Source organism: Alligator mississippiensis, chromosome 13 (genome assembly GCF_030867095.1).
Source record: "Alligator mississippiensis isolate rAllMis1 chromosome 13, rAllMis1, whole genome shotgun sequence".
In the NCBI taxonomy this organism is placed as follows: domain Eukaryota; kingdom Metazoa; phylum Chordata; order Crocodylia; family Alligatoridae; genus Alligator; species Alligator mississippiensis.
In genome coordinates this window covers 14,242,053-14,264,473 of record NC_081836.1, presented here as the reverse complement: position 1 = coordinate 14,264,473, position 22,421 = coordinate 14,242,053, and the positions used below count along the sequence as shown (strand labels likewise).

The following is a 22,421-nucleotide window of genomic DNA, read 5'->3' as shown; positions in this document are numbered from 1 at the left end:
GCACCTGCCAGTGGACAGCTGCTTTCCAGTTTAAGAATTCAAGAGAAGAGCCAAGTCCAGGGGCCCCAACCCTGGAACAGAGCCTGTTTTAGGGGGGTATGTGGCAAGGAAGCTCCCACCAAGCTAAAGTAAAGGGGCAGGATGCTTTTGGCACTTAAGGATACAGCATGTATCAAGGAACATAAGTTTGATCAATCTAAAAAGCAGATCTGCTCTCCAGGGAAAAAGTCTGTCTGTGAGATAGAGAAGGACAATGAGGACACAAAATAATTGCATGTTTGTGCTGCTAGTATCTATGAGGTTCTTAAATCAGGCCAAGAACCACATTAAAGATCTGACAAGAAGCTTGCTGGAGAAGTAATTCTGAATAATGGCATCAAAATACACATGAAATATTTGTTTCCTACTTTTAGTTATCTACCCCATGGGCCATTCCATCTACCCCAGCATTTTGTGCTGTCCTACTGACCTCTTTTCCCCCTAAAAGTGAACAAATCCACCTGCTAATTCTTATTATTATAATAAATTATTCTCAGGCACCCCAGGCCTTAAAGTCACTGGGAATCTAACAAGCTGCCATGAAACAGCCATATTGAACGCTCTTCTCCAGAAACCCAGTTCCTCTTTCAAATTAATATTATGTATTGAAATTATGAGCTTGCCCCATGCAGGTTTGGGAGAGGATTATAGAACGAAAGCAGGAATTCCTCTTCTTAAAACTGGTTCATTTGTAAAGCCTACCCTGGATAAATTAACAATGTTTTATTGAGGTGGGAAAGTTATACAGTGTCTATTATGCTCGCTGAAAGCTAAAGAATAGACAGCTTCCTTAGCCACAGACCACAACATGGAAACCCAGGTATGAGTCAGTTGGCTCAGTCAAGACACTGAAGCAGCATTAAGTACACGGTTAGCCACGCATCTGTAAGGAACGTCATTCATCTACACCCACAGGGTCAGTCAGTGACCAGAAAGAGATTTACCGCTGCTGTTTACCACTTCAGCCACAGCATCAAAAGACAGCTCTGAGCTTTACTAAGCTTTAGATGAAGCCTTTCTTTGTTATCTTTGAGCATGAGGTGGTTCTGTACCAGAAGATGTGCTTAGCTAGACAGTCTTTAGTGACTGTCCCTCCAGTGGCTCTGCCGAAATTGTTTCACAAGTATGCCCACACTGACACCTTCTCCAAGCAAACATGTAAGTTCAGTTCCTTTGAACTGTTCTCTCCTGCATGCACCAGTTGGTGCCAGTTTCATGGTAGATTTTGCAATACGAATCCTCTATCTTCCCAACCTGGGCTTGACTTGACTTAAAGGCAGAGAGTTGACAGTCTGAAGTAAGAACATGTCCACAATACCAATTATTGTAATAATAAATTGCTTTCAGGCACCTCAGGCCTTAAAGTCACTGAGAATCTAACAAGATGCAATGAGACATAGACATATGTGAAGCAAGAAAATTGAAAGCAAAGTGGCTCATTAAAACTATCAACAGTAAAACCAAAATCTATGATAACGGCTAGGTGAACAATGGGTTTTTCAGTTCAGGGGCTGAAAAACAAAATTAATCAATTTGGATCAAACTGAGTGGTTTGTTAGATTTCAAACAAGTTGTTTCATTTAATTTTGGGATTACTTAAAAACACTTTAAAAATAGCTTTCAGTCTTTTGTCTAAGCTTAGGTCATTTTAAAATGCATATTAACATTTCAGCCTGAAACTCTGGTCAGTAAATTCAAGCTGAAAATCAGAAGGCTCCTAGCCAGTAAAGCAGTAAATCTGCACAACAGCTTCCCAAGTGGCATTGTGCGGAGGTACAAAACTTAACTCCTTTTACACTGACAACAGATGTTCTTTAAAGAAATGATATGACACAGTGCTTGCAAAAGCAGGGACTGGGTCTGATGACCCAAGGGGTCATTTCACATCCTAGACACATATCAAAAGTCAAAATCTGTCATGTAGAAAGTGTCAAAATACTTTTGACTGTTTCATACACACACCCTTATTGTTTTGGGATGAAATTCCAGTTTTCAGCAAATTATAGATTTCATAGAAATTAGGGCTGGAAGGGACCTTGGAAGATCATTGAGCCCAGCCCCTTGCCCCAGGGGCAGGAAGTCAGCAGGGATCATAGGATCCCAGCAAGATAAACATACAGATGTCTTTTGAAGGCGTTCTAAGTAAGTACTTGAACCACCTCCGGCGGCAGTCTATTCCAAACCTTGGGGCCACGGACAGTAAAGAAGTTCTTCCTTATGTCCAGCCTGAAACGGTCATGGAGGAGTTTGTGATCGTTTGACCTTGTCACCCCTTGGGGCGCTCTGGTGAAAAGATGTTCCCCCAGATCCTGGTAAGCACCCCTGATGAACTTATAGGTGGCCACCAGATCACCCCTGAACCTGCGCTTTTCCAGGATGAAGAGTCCCAGGGCTCTCAGCCTCTCTTCATAAGGTCTGCTTTCCTCACCTCTGATCATGTGCGTGGCTCTCCTCTGCACCCTCTCAAGTTTCTCCACATCCTTTTTGAATTGTGGAGCCCAAAACTGGATGCAGTACTCCAGCTGCGGCCTCACCAAGGCCGAGTACAATGGGAGGATGACGTCCTGGGATTTGCTTGAGACGCATCTGTGGATAAAAGCAAGCATTTTGCTTGCTTTACTAGCAGCAGTATCACACTGCAGGCTCATATTCATCTTGTGGTCAATCATGACCCCCAAGTCTCTTTCATCTGTAGCGCTAGCCAGCGTAGCACTGCCGAGCCTATAAGGATGCTGCAGGTTTTTCCTCCCAAGGTGGAGAACCTTGCATTTTTCAGTGTTAAACATCATCAGGTTCTTGTCCGCCCATTTCCTGAGACTGTCAAGATCTGCCTGGATCACCCTCCTGTCCTCAGGTGTGGATGCTTTACCCCAGAGTTTGGTGTCATCAGCACTTGGCCAGTCCACTCCTGACACCAATGTCTACATCATTGATGAAGATATTAAATAGTATAGACCCAAAGACAGAGCCCTGGGGGACCCCACTGGTCACAGGGCACCACGGCAATTGACTTCCATCAACCACTACCCTCTGGGTCCTACCATGAAGCCAACTGCCCAGCCAGTGGATCGTGGTGTGGCCGAGGGCGCAGTTAGCCAGTTTTACTAAGAGGTGATCATGGGATACCAGATTGAAGCCTTTTTTCAAGTCAAGATATATGACATCAATCTCTTCTCATTTGTCCAGGTGATGGGTCACCTGGTCGTAGAAGGAAATGAGATTGGTCAAGCAAGACCTACCCACAACAAACCCGTGCTGGCTATTCTTCAGGATGTTGCCATTGGCCAGCCTGATAAGAATGGCCTTTTTGATAATCTTTTCTAAGACCTTCCCTGGGATAGAGGTCAGGCTGATGGGCCTATAGTTTGCCGGATCCACTTTCCTCCGTTTCTTAAAGATAGGCACCACATTGGCCTTCTTCCAATCATCGGGCACTTCACCAGAGAGTCAGGAGCTCTCAAAGATCTGTGCCAGGGGCCGGGCTATGATGCTAACCAATTCCTTGAGTACCCTGGGGTGTAAACTGTCAGGGCCAGTTGACTTGAAGGTGTCCAGCCTGTCAAGGTGTTCCTTCACGAGCTCAGCATTGATGGAGGGTAAGGAATCTCCTTCACCTGGGCCTCCCTGTCCTGTAGTAGGCAGGGGTGTCCCATGGGACTGATGAAAAACTGATGCAAAGTACCCATTTAGCAAGTTGACTTTTTCCTGGGTGTCGGTTGTCAGTTGTCCCATCTCATTTAGCAGGGGTCCAATGTTGCCCTTGCTTTTCCTCCGGCTCCCCACATATCTAAAAAAGGACTCTTTGTTGTCCTTGATACTTGTAGCCAGTTGGAGTTCCATCACAGCCTTGGCTTTCCTGGTTTGCTCCCTGCAGGTCCGGACCAGTGCAGAGTATTCCTCCTTGGCGGTGGATCCAGTCCTCCATCCTTTGTAGGTCTGTCTTTTTAGACACAGGAGGTCTGCTAGTTTCCTGGAGAGCCAGAGGGGCTGCTGTGCCCTTTTGTTGCCCTTCCTCTGAGATGGAATAGACTTTGCTTGTGCTTCAAGGATCGCACCTTTGAGGAGGAACCACTTGCCCTGAACTCCCCTCCCCTTTGGACTGTAGCCCTTTAGGGCCTCTCTGACGAGCCTCCTTAGCTTGTCAAAGTCAGCTTTCCTGAAGTCAAGGACTGCGACAGCTGAAATTATGTCTGTGTGATACAGGTGCTTGCTGAAGGCTCTATGAAGATTAAACTAAGTGTTTTTCTGTATCTGTTTAGATATTAAGCTTTATGTTGTTGCTAAAAGCCTAATTAAAGTTTAAGATGTAGTGAGGCCTTGTATAAAGTAAGGCCTAGTAAATTTAGCAAAGCCTTGAAGTAGTAAGGCCCTGTGGCGTAGTTAAAATTACCTTATCAATAAAAATGCAAGGCTTGTACTGTTAATTAGTCAGTCTAAAGACAGTTAAAGTAAAAGAAATCTGAGTGGTTGTACGTTATGAAAACCATTCAGAAGCTTTAAATGAGCTGGAATATCTAGAAACCATTCAGAAAGAAAAGACAGCTCTGTAAAAAGGATTAGTTAGCGGTTGCCTGGATCAGTGGGCCCATGAACCTCGAAGAGCCCAAGAACTGCATTCCAGAGTCCTTTCCCAGCACCCCTTTGAACAGTGTTGTTCAGAGATGCCTGACTTCGCTAAACTTTGTGAAAAGAGAAGCTTGCTGTGTACCAAGCATCAGAGGGGACTACCGATAAGTTGCCGACGCAAATTGCTTTTGTCTGTCATTGTTTGTTTTGTTACTATGCGTACTTGTGTTTTTGTTAAGTCAATAAATCTTTCTTACCTTTCTACCCCCAACCATACTCTCAATCCCGAACCCTCCGCAAACGGCTGAGACAAAGGACTTCTGTATTGCTGACTGACTTGTCAGCTTTATGGAGGATGGCAAAGGTGATCAGCTTATGGTCACTGTCACCCAGCTTCCCATCGATCATTAGGTTGCTGATTAGGTCGTCCCCCGTTGCCAGAACCAGGTCAAGCAGCGCTTTACCTCTCGTCGGCCCATCAACTTCTTGCGTCAGATAGAGCTCATCCACGCACAAGAGAAAGCTTTGTGACCGCTCCGATTTGGCCGAGTGCTCTTCCCACGAGATGTTTGGGTAATTGAAGTCTCCCATGACAACCATGCACCAGGAGCGTGCGGCCTATAGACAGTTCCCTGGCAAACTCCTGGTCAAGCTCTTGGTCCTGGGTCAGAGATCTGTAGTAGACTCCCACCATCGTGTCTCCTGCGCCTTGCTCCCCATGGATTTTAACCCAGAGGGTTACAATTTGTCAAAAGCATTTCACCTATCTCCCCCTATGCCCCTTTTTCCAAACCTGTAATAAAAAATAAATGAATAACATGCCCTCCTGATCCAAGGGTCTGATCCAAAGCCACTGGAGTCTAGTGACTTAAATGTCCTTTGGATCAATCCACCCTGCAACTCATCCCTAGCTTCCATTTTAGATTAACTGGGGAAGATGCTGGAAGGCATCTAGAGGCAAAAGGAAAGGCTTCTTAAAGATACTACCTATCAATTTGGGGAACTAGACCCCTTATTTTTGAGCTTTTATGGGTAATAATACTGCAAAGAGCATTTTTGGTTTTAAAAACATAAAGTTAAAAATGGTTCTTTTGCAGAAGGTCTATCTGCTACTTCATTCTACTGCAGCAGTATTTATGGCAAGTAGCTGTGGTATGTAGCTGATATAAATATATATCATGATAAATAACAAACTTAAGCACAGTCAGTAAACTGAAAAGGTGAAGTATATAAAACGGGCATTCTATTCCATAAAGAGAAAAAGAATAAAAATGTCTTGATAATAAGCCAGATGCATCTGAGGCATAATGATATTATAACAATTGCTACAAATAGGAATCAATAGAGTTCCCTGCTTCAGTTCTCCTTTCAACTGAAAATATCTAAAAAGGAGCCTGGATCAAAGTGTCTGTCATTAATGGCCAAGATTTTATTATTTATATAAGTCAGGGGCTTTTGGAGCTGTAGCAATGTAAAAATACAGCAATTATATAGTACAAGATAATGTTTGCAAGGAACAAAAAGAACCATCAATGGTTTAAAACTAAATGACAGGCTACTGCATAGTACTGCTGCAACTATTTTCAGTTGAAAGGAGAACTGAAGCAGGGAACTGATTGATCCAGGTAGTTAACCAAAGACTGCGGCACTGGTGTCATCGGGAAGGCTTTGGCTTCCATGACCACAGCCTGCTCTTTGGTGAGAGAGGCAGCGAGCTGCTGGGAAGAGATGGCCTCCACCTCTCTCCCCTGGGGAGGAGGCTCTTCTCAGCCAAACTGGCTGACCTGCTCCACTGGGCTTTAAACTAAGCCCGCTGGAGGGCAGGGGGACTACTGCCACAGCTGGCCTGCTGAGCAAACCTTGCAAAGCCAGCAGGCCAAGGCACTTAAGGGAGCCCACCCCTGCCCCAGCCCTGGTACAATCTGTGGGCAAGGCAGGAGCCCCCAAGGGGACACTTGCCTGCCTATACACAAATGCCAGGAGCTTGGGGAATAAGCAGGAGGAACTTGTCCTCCTGCTTAAGGCAAATAATTAAGACGTCATAGGGATAACAGAGACCTGGTGGGACCCCACCCATGACTGGACCACAGGTATAGCTGGCTATACCCTGTACAGGAGGGATCGAGTAGATAAAAGGGACAGGGGTGTAGCTCTCTATGTTAAGGAAAGCTACACGTCCCTGCAAGGGGATGTTGGTGACCAGGGTGGACAACTGGAGACCCTCTGGGTTAAAATCTGTGGGGAACACGGCACAGGGGACACAACGGTGGGAGTCTACTACAGACCTCCCACCCAAAGTCAAGAGCTTGACCAGGAGTTCGCCCGGGAACTGGCTGAGGCCACATGTTCCAGCACCATGTTTGTCATGGGTGACTTCAATTACCCAGACATCTCGTGGGAAAATCACTCAGCAAAATCCGAGCAGTCGCAAAGCTTCCTATTGTGCGTGGATGACCTCAACCTGACTCAAAAAGTCCACGGGCCAAATGAAAGGTAAAGAGCTGCTCGACTTGGTACTGGCTACTGGGGATGACCTAATCGGTGACCTAGTGATCGATGGGAAGCTGGGTGACAGCGAGCTGATCACCTTCAACGTCCGCCGTAAAGCTGGCAAGTCAGTCAGCAACACTGAAGTCCTTGACTTCAGGAAAACCGACTTTGACAAGCTCAGGAGGCTCATCAGTGAGGCCCTAAGGGACCACAACCCCAGGGGGAGGGTTGTCCAGGAAGAGTGGTTGCTACTCAAAGGAGCAATCCTCAAATGCACAAGCTAATTCTATTCCATCTCAGAGGAAAGGCAGCAAGAGGGCACAGCAGCTCCCCTGGCTCTCCAGGGATCTAGCAGACCTCCTGAGGATAAAAAGAAAGGCCTACAAAGGATGGAGGATGGGATTCACCTCCAAGGAGGAGTATTCTGCGCTGGTCCAGTCCTGCAGGGAGCAAACCAGGAAAGCCAAGGCTGCAACTGAACTACAACTAGCTTTGAGCATCAAGGACAATAAAAAGTCCTTTTTCAGATATGTGGGGAGCCGGAGGAAAAGCAAGGGCAACATTGGACCCCTGCTAAACCAGATGGGACAGCTGACAACCGACACCCAGGAAAAAGCCAGCCTATTAAATGGGTATTTTGCGTTGGTCTTTCATCAGTCCCATGGGACACCCCTTCCCGCTACAGGACAGGGAGGTCCAGGTGAGGGAGATCCCCTGTCCTCCATTAATGCTGACCTCATGAAGGAACACCTTGAGAGGCTGGATACCTTCAAGTCAGTCGGCCCTGACAATCTACACCCCAAGGTACTCAAGGAGCTGGCGAGCATCGTAGCCCAGCCTCTGACACGGATCTTTGAAAACTCCTGGCTCTCTGGTGTAGTGACCAAAGACTGGAAGAAGGCCAATGCGGTGCCTATTTTCAAAAAAGGGAGGAAAAGTGGATCCGGCAAACTACAGGCCTATCAGCCTGACTTCTATTCCGGGGAAGATCTTAGAAAAGTTTATTTAAGAGGCCATCCTTAATGAACTGGCCGATGCCAACCTCCTGAGGGATAGCCAGCACAGGTTTGTTGCGGGTAGGTCTTGCTTGACCAATCTCATTTCCTTCTACGACCAGGTGACCTATCACCTGGACAAGGGAGAAGAGGTTGATGTCATATGTCTTGACTTCAAAAAAGCCTTTGATCTGGTATCCCATGATCACCTCTTGGCAAAACTGGCCAATTGTGGCCTTGGGTCCACCATGATCCGCTGGCTGGGAAATTGGCTCCAGGGTCGGACCCAGAGGGTGGTAAGTGATAGAAGTCAATCGTCATGGTGCCCTGTGACCAGTGGTGTCCCCCAAGGCTCTGTCCTTGGACCCATATTGTTCAACATCTTCATTAATGATGTGGACATTGGAGTCAGAAACAGACTGGCCAAGTTCACTGATAACACCAAACTTTGGGGCAACGCATCCACACCAGAAGACAGGAGGGAGATCCAGGCTGACCTGGACAGGCTCAGCAAATGGGCAGACAAGAACCTGATGGTGTTTAAAACTGAAAAATGCAAGGTTCTCCACCTTGGGAGGCAAAACCCGCAGCATGCTTATAGGCTCGGCAGTGCTACGCTGGCTAGCACTACAGAAGAAAGGGACTTGGGGGTCATCATTGACCACAAGATGAACATGAGCCTGCAGTGCAATGCTGCGGCTAGTAAAGCGACCAAAACACTGGCTTGCATCCATAGATGCTTCTCAAGCAAATCCCGGGATGTCGTTCTCCCCTCGGCCTTGGTGAGGCTGCAGCTGGAGTACTGCATTGTTTTGAGCTCCACAATTCAAAAAGAATGTGGAGAAGCTTGAGACAGTCCAGAGAAGAGCCACGTGCATGATCAGAGGTCAGGAAAACAGACCTTACGATGACAGGCTGAGAGCCCTGGGGCTCTTTAGCCTGGAAAAGCGAAGGCTCAGGGGTGATCTGATGGCCACCTATAAGTTTATCAGGGGTGACCACCAATATCTGAGGGAATGTTTGTTCACCAGAGCGCCCCAAGGGATGACGAGGTTGAACGGTTTTAAACTACTGCAAGACCATTTGAGGCTGGACATAAGGAAGAATTTCTTTACTGTCTGAGCCCCCAAGGTCTGGAACAGCCTGCCATCGGAGGTGGTTCAAGCACCTACATTGAACACCTTCAAGAGTAAATTGGATGCTTATCTTGCTGGGATCCTATGACCCCAGCTGACTTCCTGCCCTTGAGGCGGGGGGCTGAACTCGATGATCTTCCGAGGTCCTTTCCAGCCCTAATATATATGAAATCTGTGAAACTAGAAGTCTCAAAAAAAGTGCATCAAATTTGGTTTTGTTATTAAAAACCATTAACTATATTTTGATGTAATGAAACATTCAAATACCAGAAAAGAAACTTCACAACCCAGCATTAGTACAGGGGTTTTCAAACTTTTTGGATCAGCATACTCCGTTGCTGGATGCAGAGCAGTGTACCCCCCCCCCGTCCCCCAACGTCCGGCCAGGTGTGTGGTGCATGCGCAGCAGCGCAGGATGTTACGTGGAAGTGCTCCGTCCTGCCCACCCGCGCGTACCCCCTAGGGCCTTCTCAAGTACCCCTGGGAGTATGTGTTGACAAACCCTGCATTAGTACACCACCGGGCCTTTGTTGATTGTGTTATTGTAAATGTCGATGTTAAGAATTCCAAGATCATAGGAGAAATACGGAAATTATAGCAACCGGTCATGGACTGATCGATCACTATGGAAAAACAACTCTTCAGTATTACAACTGATTAAATAAGACTACTGGGAATGAAAGGATCCCCACAGTAAGTCTCTGTGATGCAAACCTGGAAGGGGCAGGGAAGTGCAGCAGTCTCCACTGCCTTTGGCTTCCCTAAGAAGAATGTCACCATGCAAAACACCCTTCCTTTCCTGACCTGTTTTCCTTTTGAATCTCTAAGGCAGTGGTTTTCAACCTTTTTCATTTGCAAACCCCTAAACATTTTCAGATGGAGGTGCAGACCCCTTTGAATTGTAAGTGTGAGTATTCACACACTTTTGATTGAACAGTCATCTTTCACAGACCTGGTGGACCCCCAGGGGTCCACAGACCACAAGCTGAAAACCACTGCTCTAAGGCACTCTGGATCTCCATGACAGCTGCAGGAAAGTCAGATAAAGCCAGTTCAACCCAACAGCCTGGAGCAGTGCAGATCATCACAACCTCCTGGGAAATTTGGGCAGAGACTGTAATTCAGGACAGTCCTTTGATTGATTATATGTACTCCCCCAATTCTATATATAAAGGGCTTAATCCATCTGTCTGTGCGTCTGTCTGTCCCTAACGCTCTTGGGGGCCGTGGCTCCCAGTGGAGCATGGCTCCAGTCAGTGCTGCATCAAGAATGCCCGTCAAGAATGCTGAGCAGTGTGTGACCAGACAAATATGGAGAGGGGGCAGGGAGGTAGCGTGGGGACGGACATGGAGTTGAGGTGGGGCGCGGGGCTGGACGAGGAGAGGCAGGGGGGTGGGAGTGGCATGGGGTTGGATGTCGAGTAGGGGGGTGGCGCAGGGTTGGACATGGAGCAGCAGGGGGGTGGCACAGGGCCAGACATGGAGTGGGGGATGTCATGCGGCCGGATGCAGAATGGCAGCAGCATGGGGCAGTAGGTAGCAGCAGCAGCGGCCACGTGCAAGGTTCCCACTCCTGGGAGGTGGCAGTGACACGGGGTGGTGGTGTTCCATCCCTGCCCCCCCCATCATTCTTGACAGGCAATTTGCTAGTACATCCGTATAGCTCCAGACATCATTGCAGAGGCGGACAGCAGCCTACCTGTTCCCCAACCCTTTTGGAGCATTCTGTGCTCTCTAATACATAGAAAAAATATAGCGTCTATCCCTGTTTCCAGTCCGTGCTCCAACACAAATAGAAAAGGAACTTTACCCAGAGAAGCTGTGGAATCTCTATCCTTGGTTTTTAAGACCCGGCTAGACAAAGCCTTGGCTGGGATGACACAGTTGGGGATGTTCCTGCTTTGAGCACAGCGTTGAACTAGAAGACCTGCTGAGGTCCCTACCAACCCTAATCTTCTATGAAACTCATCCCATCCTGTACTGGACTTTTTACAGCAGGGTCAGGGACAATCTAGTTCTTAACTATGAATGGGCACAAAACAGGCTGCCCCCAAACCCCAGAGCAATTCACCATACTAGAGATGAGGTACGTGGGGTCATGTTTTGAATTGTTCAGATGGAGCAAAAAGCTTACTCAAACTTGGCCAAAGCATTCAGATTTCACATTAGCAAGAAGCCATGAATTTAGAACATTTCAGTGATGAACCAAAGACCTGCTCCAGGTTACCTTGAAACCAGAACCAGTTGGATCAATAACTTGGATCCAGTTGATTAAACAGTCCCAAAGTGTTGCATTAATGTGACAGCTGTCCTGTCTCATTTAGCTTGTGAAACTGTAGCAAATACTTTACTCTCATATAGAGCTTTACAAAGGAGGTGAGATTCATTCCCACTTTACAGACATTGAAACAGAGAAATTAAGTGACTAGCCCAAAGTCATCCAGTCATTCTAGGAATGAACTCATCCTCCTGAATCCCTCTCCAGTGCTTTATTCCCTATACTGCAATGCCTCCTAGCAGCAAACATTCTGAACAGCTTTAAAAACACAAGGTATCTGTGAGACTTGACTCTGGCTACCACTGTCCCTTAGCCAACGTGTAAGGGACGTCTTACTGCACAGTGTAAACCAGCATTCCCAACCCTATAGCAGCTTAGTCCTGCCTACTCATTTGGATGTCTCCACTGAAATTGCCATTGACAGTACACACAATCTGCAAAATAGCAGGGTACAGAAAAAACAGAAAGGAAGGAAAAGAAAGAGATTTGCCTGAGCAAGAATAACCACTTGTGATGCAGCCTGAAGCTTTCATGTTACCCATTCTGTCATCTTCACAGCCCTACACTGAAGGCATGACACCTGATGTGTGCTAAGTGGGCTAAAGGTAAACACCTATTTGCCCCAAAAAAGCAAAACTGGTTACACACTGAATGAAAGGTTTGAAAATTCTGTGAGCAGCTAGAGCCCAAGTTCCAGGCAGTAACCTACCAGTCCAGGATACCCTGCTGATTGGCTGCAAATGTTGCCCTTGTGGCTGAGATCTCCAACAAGGGGCCTAAAATCCTAAAATCAGTTGGGTGCTGTTTAGCTAATGAGGAGGACAGCTGTCCTTTTGGAAATGACTAAATGTCAGAGAAAATATTCCAACAAGGTTTGGCTTAGGAAGTCTCCCAAGGAAAGTGGTGAAAGGTGTGGGGACATTCAAGACCTAGACAAGGTCTAATCCCTTCCTGTGCACTTACCTGTCTAGATCATCCAAGAAGATAGATCTAAACCCTGCTGTACCTCTGGATATAACTCTACAAGGATAAGTTTGGTCAAGTGCAGGTTCTTCCCACCTCTAGTTTATCCAGTTCTAAAACTCATTAATTGCTCATTCATCCAATGCAGTTACTTTTAATTCTGAACCATACTTTTCCTCTTCTTAGCAAGGATAGGTCTTCTAAATCTACTTGACAGAAATGTAAACAATGACATTTGCTTTTGGGGGCAGGCTGTACATGAATTCCAAAATAAATTTGAAAAGACTATAATCAAATGGCAGCAGAGATCATTACAAACCACACAAGAAAGCTTTGTTTCATCTAAATTATAATGCTTTACAATAGCAACGTCAGATAATGCCAGGTAACTGGAATTTTCCCTAAACTCTGTGAATTACAGGAATTTCAAGATTATTACATTGTTTCCTGATCATTTTACATCACTGGAATCCAAATGATTGTCCAGCTTTTTAAATAAAGAGAAGAAAATCTTCTCTGCCTCCCCAAATAGTTTTTATTTATCACGTCTGGCTTAATTACAGAAGGAACAAACTGTCCTCTATATATGCTACGAAATTATAGCATTACAACATAACAAGCTTTCAAATTTTCATCTTTTTCTTTCTGAAACAAGATCTTTCTGAGAAAAGAGAGGTACAGATGTAATTGGAATTTATATATTGCATCAGTCAGTGAATTACTGTTGATACAAACATAGAGATATCTGGTGAAAGACCATGTCCTTGGCTCCAAGACTCTTTCTATAATTGGAGAAACTGTGGCCCATTTCTACAGCTTTATTTTAAAAACAAAGCACTACACCTCAACCCCATACAGGGAACCAGCAAAAGACCCCTGCCCCACTTTAGACCTTCAATGAGGCTTATTAGCGCCTAGGCACAATGCTGGCTCCTGCACTGAGAGGGCAAATTCTCACTATAAGATGTAAGCAGTTCCTAAGTGGATGCATCTACACATGCAATTATGGAACCTGAATAAAGTGCGGAACTTATTGCTCCGGAGTTAATTTCCCTGGGCATGCCATTTGAACACGTGCCCGGGAGCAATTAACTCCGGAGCAATAAGCTCTGTTTATTCAGGCACAGCACGTGGAGCCCAAGTGAAGCAGCCCCAGCCGGCATAAGTCCCAGGGGTCAGCCTGCCAGCTCCTGGCTCCCCCACCCCCGCTCAGTGTGCTGCAGAGGGGCTGACTGGGGCACAAGGAAGCTTCAGTGCAGGACTAACCAGCCCTTGCACTAAAGCAGGGGTAGGTAATGTTTTTTGGCCGTAGTGCCGATGTCTACCTTGGAAGGTGCTGGAGTGCCGACATGTTGCCCAGAGCAGCTGTTTGCAGCCTCCCAGCTGCAGCCGGCCCATGGAGCCCAGTCTACTTGCAGCAGGGCTTGTAGCCTCCCAGCCGCCTGCTGGGAGCAGCCTGTGCTCTGTGGCTGGCAGCAGTTGCTTAGAGCCCGGGCTGGCAGTAGTGTGCCGAGCAAAAATGGCCTTGGTTGCCATGCTCGGCACATGTGCCGGGGGTTGCTGACTCCTGCACTAAAGCATCCCATATCCCATCCAGCCAAGCAGCATCTACACATGCACTGCTGAGAAGTTTTTTACTCTGCAGCAGGAAGGTACTTTATTTACAAGTACTTTCCTGCTGCAGAGTAAATCAGCTTACTCCAGTCTAATAGGGGCACACGTATAGTTGCTGAGACATTTACTGCACAGGTAATTTGTCAACTGTGCAGTAAGCACGTTGTGTAGATAAGCCCAGCATACACCAGGAAGCTGCTTGCAAATACCTTAGGCCTGATCCACACATGAAACTGCAACAGATTAACTGATGGCACTCTTTCCAACTGATCTCCCTAAAGTGCAGCCAATCCCTATGTTTGACATCCAAGACTGATTTAGACCAGGCTTCTACCAGTTTAGCTTGCATCAGTATGTTTACAGAGACACAAGACAAAATATTGATATTAACCGAGGTTAAACTAATACTGAAGAGTCTTCATGCAGGGATTTCCACTGCTTTAATTATTTCAGGCCAAGTTACTATGTAGTTCACTTCTAAAATTGATTTTAGTTGAATGAGTGAAGCTTGCGTACAGGCTTTTGAAAGGGATTCGGTACCATCAGCTCAAATGCTCCTTACAAATCTTCTGCTGAACACAGTACACAAGGTTAATACCTTCTACTGTTTCCTAGTTTAGTGTGTTAGCTAATGGATTTCTCAGCAAAGGCAACTTAGCCAACTCTTGAGATTTTATTTTGAGCCTCATGATATTGTTTATTTAAGACCCCAACTTCTGGAGACACGCTATTATATGAGCATCTCTGTTCTCATGTTAAATTTTAAGTTATTCTTGGCAACCGCGAGGGCAAGAAAAAATGTAACTTACAGACAGACAAATCCCAGAAGGCAAATAAAAATTCTATGTAAAAGTTGTGAATGTAATTAGTTTTAGGGCTTTATTCTGCAACCCATCCCTAGCATTAATTGGGGAAGATGCTGGAAGGGATCTAGAGGCAAAAGGAGAGGCTGGCTTAAAGACAATACCTATCAATTTAAGGAACTAAACTCCTTATTTTTGAGCTTTTGTGGGTGATAATGCTGCAAAGAGCATTTTTGGTTTTAAAAACTAAGTTAAAAATGTTTCTTTTGCAAAGTTCTACCTGCTACTTCATTTTACTGAAACCGTAATGGCAAGCAACTATGGTATTTATCTGACTTCTGCCATGATAAATAACAAACCTAAGCACAGTCAGTAAATTGAAAAGGTAAAGTATATAAAATAGACATTCTAGTCCATATTGCAATAAAAATACATAACATGTAATATAAATCAATAAACCTTATTTGCATATTTATTAACACCCATCAACAAGATTTTATGGACTAAGCGAGAGACATCTGGCATAATCTGCTTAAAACTATCATTACAGGTTCTGCCTGCAACAAGCAGCCAATGGAGTTTTGCAAGTAATGCACTTTCTTCTCCACAAACCTCAGAGCACTTTGCCAGAACAGGATAAGAATTATAAGACCCATTTTACTGGTGGAATAATGGAGAGGTGTTCAGTACTTCATCAAAACAAAGTGTTTTGTCAAAATATATCTGCTTGAATGAAGATTTCACTGGAAAGATTTCTCAGATTCAGAATGGAATTTTTGGCCAAAACAAGGGAGAGATCTATACAAATACTTGACATACGGTCTCACACAAAATGCATTAACCACCAGGCTACTGACTATTATTGGCTCAGCATTTCCTCTTGGGGGCAGGAGGGAGTGCAGCATTTCCTTTTGGCGGGGGTGCAGGGGCGATGGGGGAAAGGGCTATGAAAAAAATGTCAACATTTGAACAAGTCCCACTCTCACCTCTTTACCGTCATAAAAAATGCAGTGAAATCAGAAGATTTTCTGCAAAACAAATGTAGTGTATCTTGCATCTGGCTCTTGGCTTACTTGTAAACAGAAAATACAACATTCACATTTTAGCAAATGTGCAAATAAAATCTAATTTCCAGGGCTATTAGTCAGCAGTATAAGCACAGACCTGAGAACTAGGACCTTCCAAGTTCTAATCATAGCTGTGACCTTAACTCCCTCTGTTGCCTTGAGCATGTCACTTGAACTCTGTGCTTCAGTTTCTTCATCTGTACAGTGGAGATAAAGATGCCTTGTCTCACAGTGGCTAGTGTAAAGATTAGTCAGAATGAAGTGCTTTGGAGATGTAGCCCCCTCAAAGGCAATAATACTTCTTGTGTCTAAACAAACAGATACCATCTGTTCCAGGATCCAGCAAGTTACTGAAAACAGCATAAACCCCTTCAAAATTTAGAACATCTCAGGCATCCCCACATAACATTCACTTCCTATAGGTGCTGTTTCCCATGAAAACTGAGATAATGATGACAAGGGAAATAGAGGTGGATAAAGGAGGCATTGGCCGTAACCAGGCTACAGACTGATGCTGAAGCTTCACAACCATCCCATGCAGTTAACAGATCTATTTTCACCAAAGAGTAAAATAGGAAGAGATGTGTCAGGGGAAAGAATCCAGGTTGCCTCATGCTTCATGGACCAACCATTTGCTTTTCCAGATCATACCCAGAAAAACTATAAACCAGTAAGTGCTGATCCACCTTTGCTTTAATTGTCTATAAATACTAATTATACACTGCAAACAGATAAACCAAGAAACAATTCTAACATGCAAGAGCATCTATTTTCCCCCTGCAATATTGCACAACTCCTCAGGCTGTATCCCAGGCTCCACTGAAACCAATGGGGTTTCATCTGCATGCTGACTGTAATATTGAAGTGCCAGCACAATTCCCCATCAGATAGACTGGGACTGAAGACCGCAGTCCCATTGCTATTACCAAGTGAGGCAATGGTTGTCTTGATAAACATGCAGCCCCAACTACATAAGAGAACAAAGAGAAAAGTAGAGTCAGTATGATTCTCTGTGTAAATAGGTAGTGCCCTAACAGCTACAAAAGCTCAGGCACCACCTTTTTCAAACTAAACTTTTTAATTAATGATCTATTTCTTAAAGCTATATAGAAAAAGGAAACCAGATAGTCATTCTGATGAGACTGGCTGGTGGTTTATATGCAAATCTTGAAGGGAGCTGAGATCACTCTCATTCATTTACACACAAGGAGCTAGATTTAGAAATATAAGAAAGAAGCTTTTTATGTTACTATATATAAACTACATATATCACAATATATGTGTGCCATATATTATTATTACATTATTTTTATGTCTGATAATACGTGCAACTGTTCATCATGCCTGCAACTAAGAGCTGGCAAACCAGAACAGACCCAGGAAAAGCAAGACACACTGGAGATCTACTATAACAGTGGTCTCCAACCTTTTTAAGTAGGAGATTACCATTGGTGTTTAAAAGCAGCCAAGATCGACTGTGCGCTGCCACCCCCTCCCCAGCACGTAAGTTTGTGGGGAGGGAAGGGGGGTGCAGATTGAGGCAGAGAGAAAAAAATTATTTGGAGGCATGCCTCCCCAGCAGGTAAGTCCCACCTGGCCAGGACCCCACTCAACTTACCCCTGCTCCTGCCTCTGCAGCATTGTCCCTCACCACAGCGTCCTCAATCTAGCCCCTGTCCCTTCCCTCCCCCATAGACTGACCTGCAGGACTGGGGTGCTCGCATGCGTGCACACAGGCACTCAGACCCTCACTCCAGCCTTGGATTGACTCCAAGATGCTCCGAGATCTACTAGTGGATTGAGATCCAGTGGTTGGTGTCAGCTGGTACTATGACATCATCCTCAAGAAACACACAACAGCAAGAAACAGACAACTTCCCTCTTCGCTTCCCCTCCCCTATGAGAAGCTCCCCCAATCCAGACCTTGATACCACATACCAAAACCTTCTTAGAAATTCCTGGTAATAAGTACAGCTTTATCACCGCACTATTTACAGATGGTTATCATGATCCCAAGCCTGGGGTCTTGTAAATACTCATTCAGTTCTGAACACAAGGGTCATCAATTCTGTGGAAAAGCATCAGGCCTTGCAAGCATAGACTAAATGATCCTAAATGTTCCTTCCAGCCCTATGTCTCAACTGGCCTATATCCCATACTGTTGTTCATTCCAAAAATGGCAGTAGAATACTATCAAATAAGAATAGAATTATTTTATAACTACTCTGCATTAACACCACAGGACAAGGAAGAAACCAGGCCCCTTCCTAGAGGCTGAGAAGTTTTACAGAGCCAAATTATACAGCTGGACCTAAACTCTCTTATATCTTAATTCAAGAAACCTGTACAAATGGAAACATATAATATACAGTCCCTGTTGCAAATTCAGGTTCTGTTCCCCATCATCAGGATTTCCCCAATACCTCTGTTGAAATTACTCCAAATTTACTCCTGTATAATCAAAACGGACATTTCCCCCATGCCTTTCATTTACATAGCGTACATAATAATCCCCCTTGTTCTTCTACAACATCTTTCTTAGCAGCTAGAAAATTCACAAGAGTGGGCCTTGCTCTGAATTACCCTTGATCTTTTGGGATGCAAGAGCTCTTGCACGTCTAACAGAAAACAAATCCACCCAAGAGCCTCTAGCCAAAGCTTTCCTACTGCTGTAACTCTGTATTTGTTATTTGGGTACCTCAGAGTCTTAGACTGTACCTAGTGCTGCAATAAAGGTCAGGTGATCTTTGGAAACTCAAAAAGAATCTCTTTGCTGAAGGGCTAATCACCTTTTTCTACTGCAGCCACTCAGATAATACATGTACAAGAATTTGCTCAAGTTTAGGTGGCTGACTAGCCTATTTGTACCCATAATCAAAGTCTTAAGGGCATCTACAAACAGGACAGTTCCCTAGGACTGCATGTAGGAATCAAGTGCTTTGCAAATTTTAAATTTAAATTAGAGCTACTTTAAATCTCTCTTAAAAAATAAGGCAACTTTAATAGTCTCATGTAAAGTTGGGAGAGGAGCCCCTCTGTGGCCTTACAAAAGGGAGAAAACACAACCTGAGAATGAAACACCCATATGGCATCTCTTGTATTCTAAGCAGTAAGAAAAGGCCCTTTTATAAAAGCTTTCTTGCCTTTCCCCTCTGTGGCTGTTTTGCACTCATAAAAAGAAAAACTTTGAAAGGCACTAGGTAGCTTTAAAACAATTTGTTGAAAGGCATATAGCAGAAGCAGCTGGCAGGCGGTGCTCCTACTCGTTAGCCTGTATCTGAGTTTCTAACACAACCAATTAAGTCTGACCTGACAAACTTGAGATGGGCAAGTCTAGAGAAAATGTCAGGAAGCCTTTATAACATGCTAAAGACAGATTGGTTTCAGAAAGGCAGGCAAAGATGCATGTCTGGGGAGAAAGAAAACAGCAATAATGGGCCAGGGTGCTGTTGGTATTTGCTAATTTCTGGCTATTGACAAATCTACACGGAAGGAATGGCTCTCTGCAGCAAGGGTTGCTCAGTTCCTCTTTCACACAGTTTGTGATGAGTCTGGAACAGACAGACAAGACATTTATTTAATCATCTTGTCTATGGTGGTGAGAACCAGACAATTCAGAGGAAAGTAGATGCCTTTCAAAGTGAAAAGCTCAGGAGCTTGGCAGCAGACTAAAAAGCTCTGGTTATGCTTTCAGACCCAATCAGAAATAAGCAAAACCAAGGCATGACTGAAAGTGTGGTGATGGGCTATGTAATAGGAGTTTGGTGGGTCTCAGCCCTGTTCCTAACAGGCAGATGTCCCCAGCATAAAAGCCACCATGACCACTAATGCCCATTGAAAACATTATCAAAAAGAGCAAGGGTGACTGTATTAAAAAGCCTGAGTAGTCCCTTTAAAGCAAAAATGATGCAAACTGGCAAAGCAGCAAAAAGCAAGTTTGCACTTTGTACTTTACCTGTCCTGAGAAGAAGCAGAGGATACTACCCTGTAGGGGAAGCCATCCTGCACTTGTCGCTACAATTAAAAACCCTTACTAGAAAAAATAATAGAGATTTTTACAGTTAGAAGGGACTGTTTTGATCATTTAGTTTGACCCCCAGCAGGCCACAGAGCTTCAATCTGTGATTTAGAACACCCAATGCTTTACCAGCACAAGCTGCAAGCATTAAATTAGACAATGATGTAATGCTTCCAGCTTCAGCTACAAAGGCTGCTCTTACATGACTATAAGACACGCAGGTGTATGACAGTGTGATGAGAGGCTCTAATGAACCTGTATGAAGGCCCTGAATAGCTTGGCTGAAATCTTAAACTCTCAGTCTGGTTCTGCTTTCTGGCATCACAGGGCTTTGAGACAACTAGCAGGGCCAGGAAATGTATATGTTAATCCCAACACTGCATCAAAACAGAGCTCCAAAGTGAGTTAGCATTTACTCTCTGTCTCCTCTACACACATTGGTGTTGAAGTCACTAGAATGCAGCTTCAGAGGGATATGAAGTGTGACTGTTCAGCCTTTCCTCTGTTTAGATAATCAGCATACTTCACTTGCAGCTGCTGACCTTCCCTTGTAATGCATAAAATTCTTGTCCTCCATCTGGTCATACAATCTCCAATGCTCATGCTCCAAAACAACAATAAGCAAAAAGAACACTTCTTGTTTGTAGTCAGGACAGAAAAATTCTATCTTTAGTAGATAAGCTTGGATCACCTTTTCTCCAACAATTACAAGACAATAAGTTAAGCTTACTTTTGAGACAAATGCTTAAGAAAGTCCCAGACACAAGCCTGTGTGCTCAATACTCCCAACCTTTGCAATGAAGACAACCCCAGAGCTAACTATTTTTATAGCTGGGCCCAACACTACAAATAAGCCCAAGCAAAATTCTTCTATCTGTTCAAGATCCATATCCAACCTTTGAGGCTTGAGGCCATCGGTAATGCATATAATACACTTGCATATCCCTGCCATCTCTCCATGGCTCTAACTCAGTCTTGTTGTTAGCAAACATCGAGGAATTCCTTTGCCATATTACAAGAACCTGTTAAAAAGGCAAAGAAGGACAGAGGTGATGCCAGCATTTATTCCCAAGTAGTTTCACTCACTGTTCAGTAAGAGAGAGGTAGAAAGCCTGGCAGAGTGGCACTTTATAGACTAATCCAGAAAGGAATAAGCTTTTGTTAGCAACAGCTGATTTTGTCAGATGCTCTGACTCAGAGTCAGACTGGCTAGCTCCTTTCCTTTTATTTCACTGCTACTTATTCCCATTCACTCATTCAAGTGTCCCTCTACAATCAACTTTCCTTAGCCAAGCCATCCTCTCTTTGGACTAATAATTCTTGCATGAGCTCAGTGCTCCTCAATGTTTAGGATTGGTATGTCAGCAAAATGAATGCAATAATTTTCCGTGTTGAAAAAAGCATTTGCCTAATTTAAAAAATAAAAACCACATAGGCACCGCCACAATCTCCTAGTATTAGTCTAAGCTTCACATAAGTGCAGTCTCTTTCCTTCCTTCATGCTTAAAAAAAAAGTCAGAAGCCCTGACAGAGCTCCCAAGCTTAAATGCATTTTCCTAACTAGAAAGTACATCTACAAACATAAAATAAATATAAGACACCCAAGGTTGGATGCTTTTCCATTCTAGACTCTGGATAACTTCAGAGGCCAACAGATCTAACAAGTTCTGTGCTAACCATAAAGTTGCTGATAGTGCTGCAGCAGCTTGTTAGAAGTTTTAGAACTAGCCTCCGATTGGCAAGCTAAGAAAGTGTTAGAAAGGAAAGGTTCTTGGTGGTGAGGGGAAAGCGGGGGATGAGGGGGGGGAGGGTGGACAAAAAGCACACACCTTTATCTCTTTTCTCTCAACAGTGTAGAGCCAATTCTGTCCCAGCCTCTCTGCATTGTGTATATGGAGTCTCATATGAATCGCAAAAAAAAAAGAAAACGTGCAACACAATCTGAAGCTGAAGTCTCCTCCCCTGCATTTTACATGTTAAGGACTCTCAGCTCACTGATCACAAAGCAACTCTTACAGTCCTTGTTCAAACAGTTCAGCTCCAGGGTAACAAGTTCAGAGGGGGAGGAGGCAAAGGGAATCGGAGGGTGGAAACAATTTTGGACAGTTGGTAAGTCCTTTTTTTATCAGGAAAACCTGTTCTTCAGGTTGGAAACTGAAACATCTGTTTATTGCCATGTTAGAATGTTGCACTCTTTCACATTAGCAAGCCTGCAAGATGAAACCATATTTAATAACACACAGACAAGCTACATGTGGGAGGGAGAGTTAATCATTACCCCACACTGGATTTGTTTTACATTTCATACTTCCTTGTGTAACTGCCTGTGGAATAACTGCCTCATCAGGTCTGTTGTCAAGCCTGCAAAAAATAATTTCAGTCTTGCAAATTTCTGAGTCAGATTCTGTGACTGAGTTTGAAAAGGGTCTTTATAGATGGTGTGACTGCAGGT

The 22,421-nt window shown here is 44.5% G+C and overlaps 1 protein-coding gene across 1 annotated transcript in view; it reads right to left on the bottom strand.

The window, feature by feature from the left end:
* Positions 1-22,421, bottom strand: part of PLCH2 (phospholipase C eta 2) — a 373,398-nt gene that overhangs the window by 343,609 nt on the left and 7,368 nt on the right. The window lies entirely within an intron of this gene.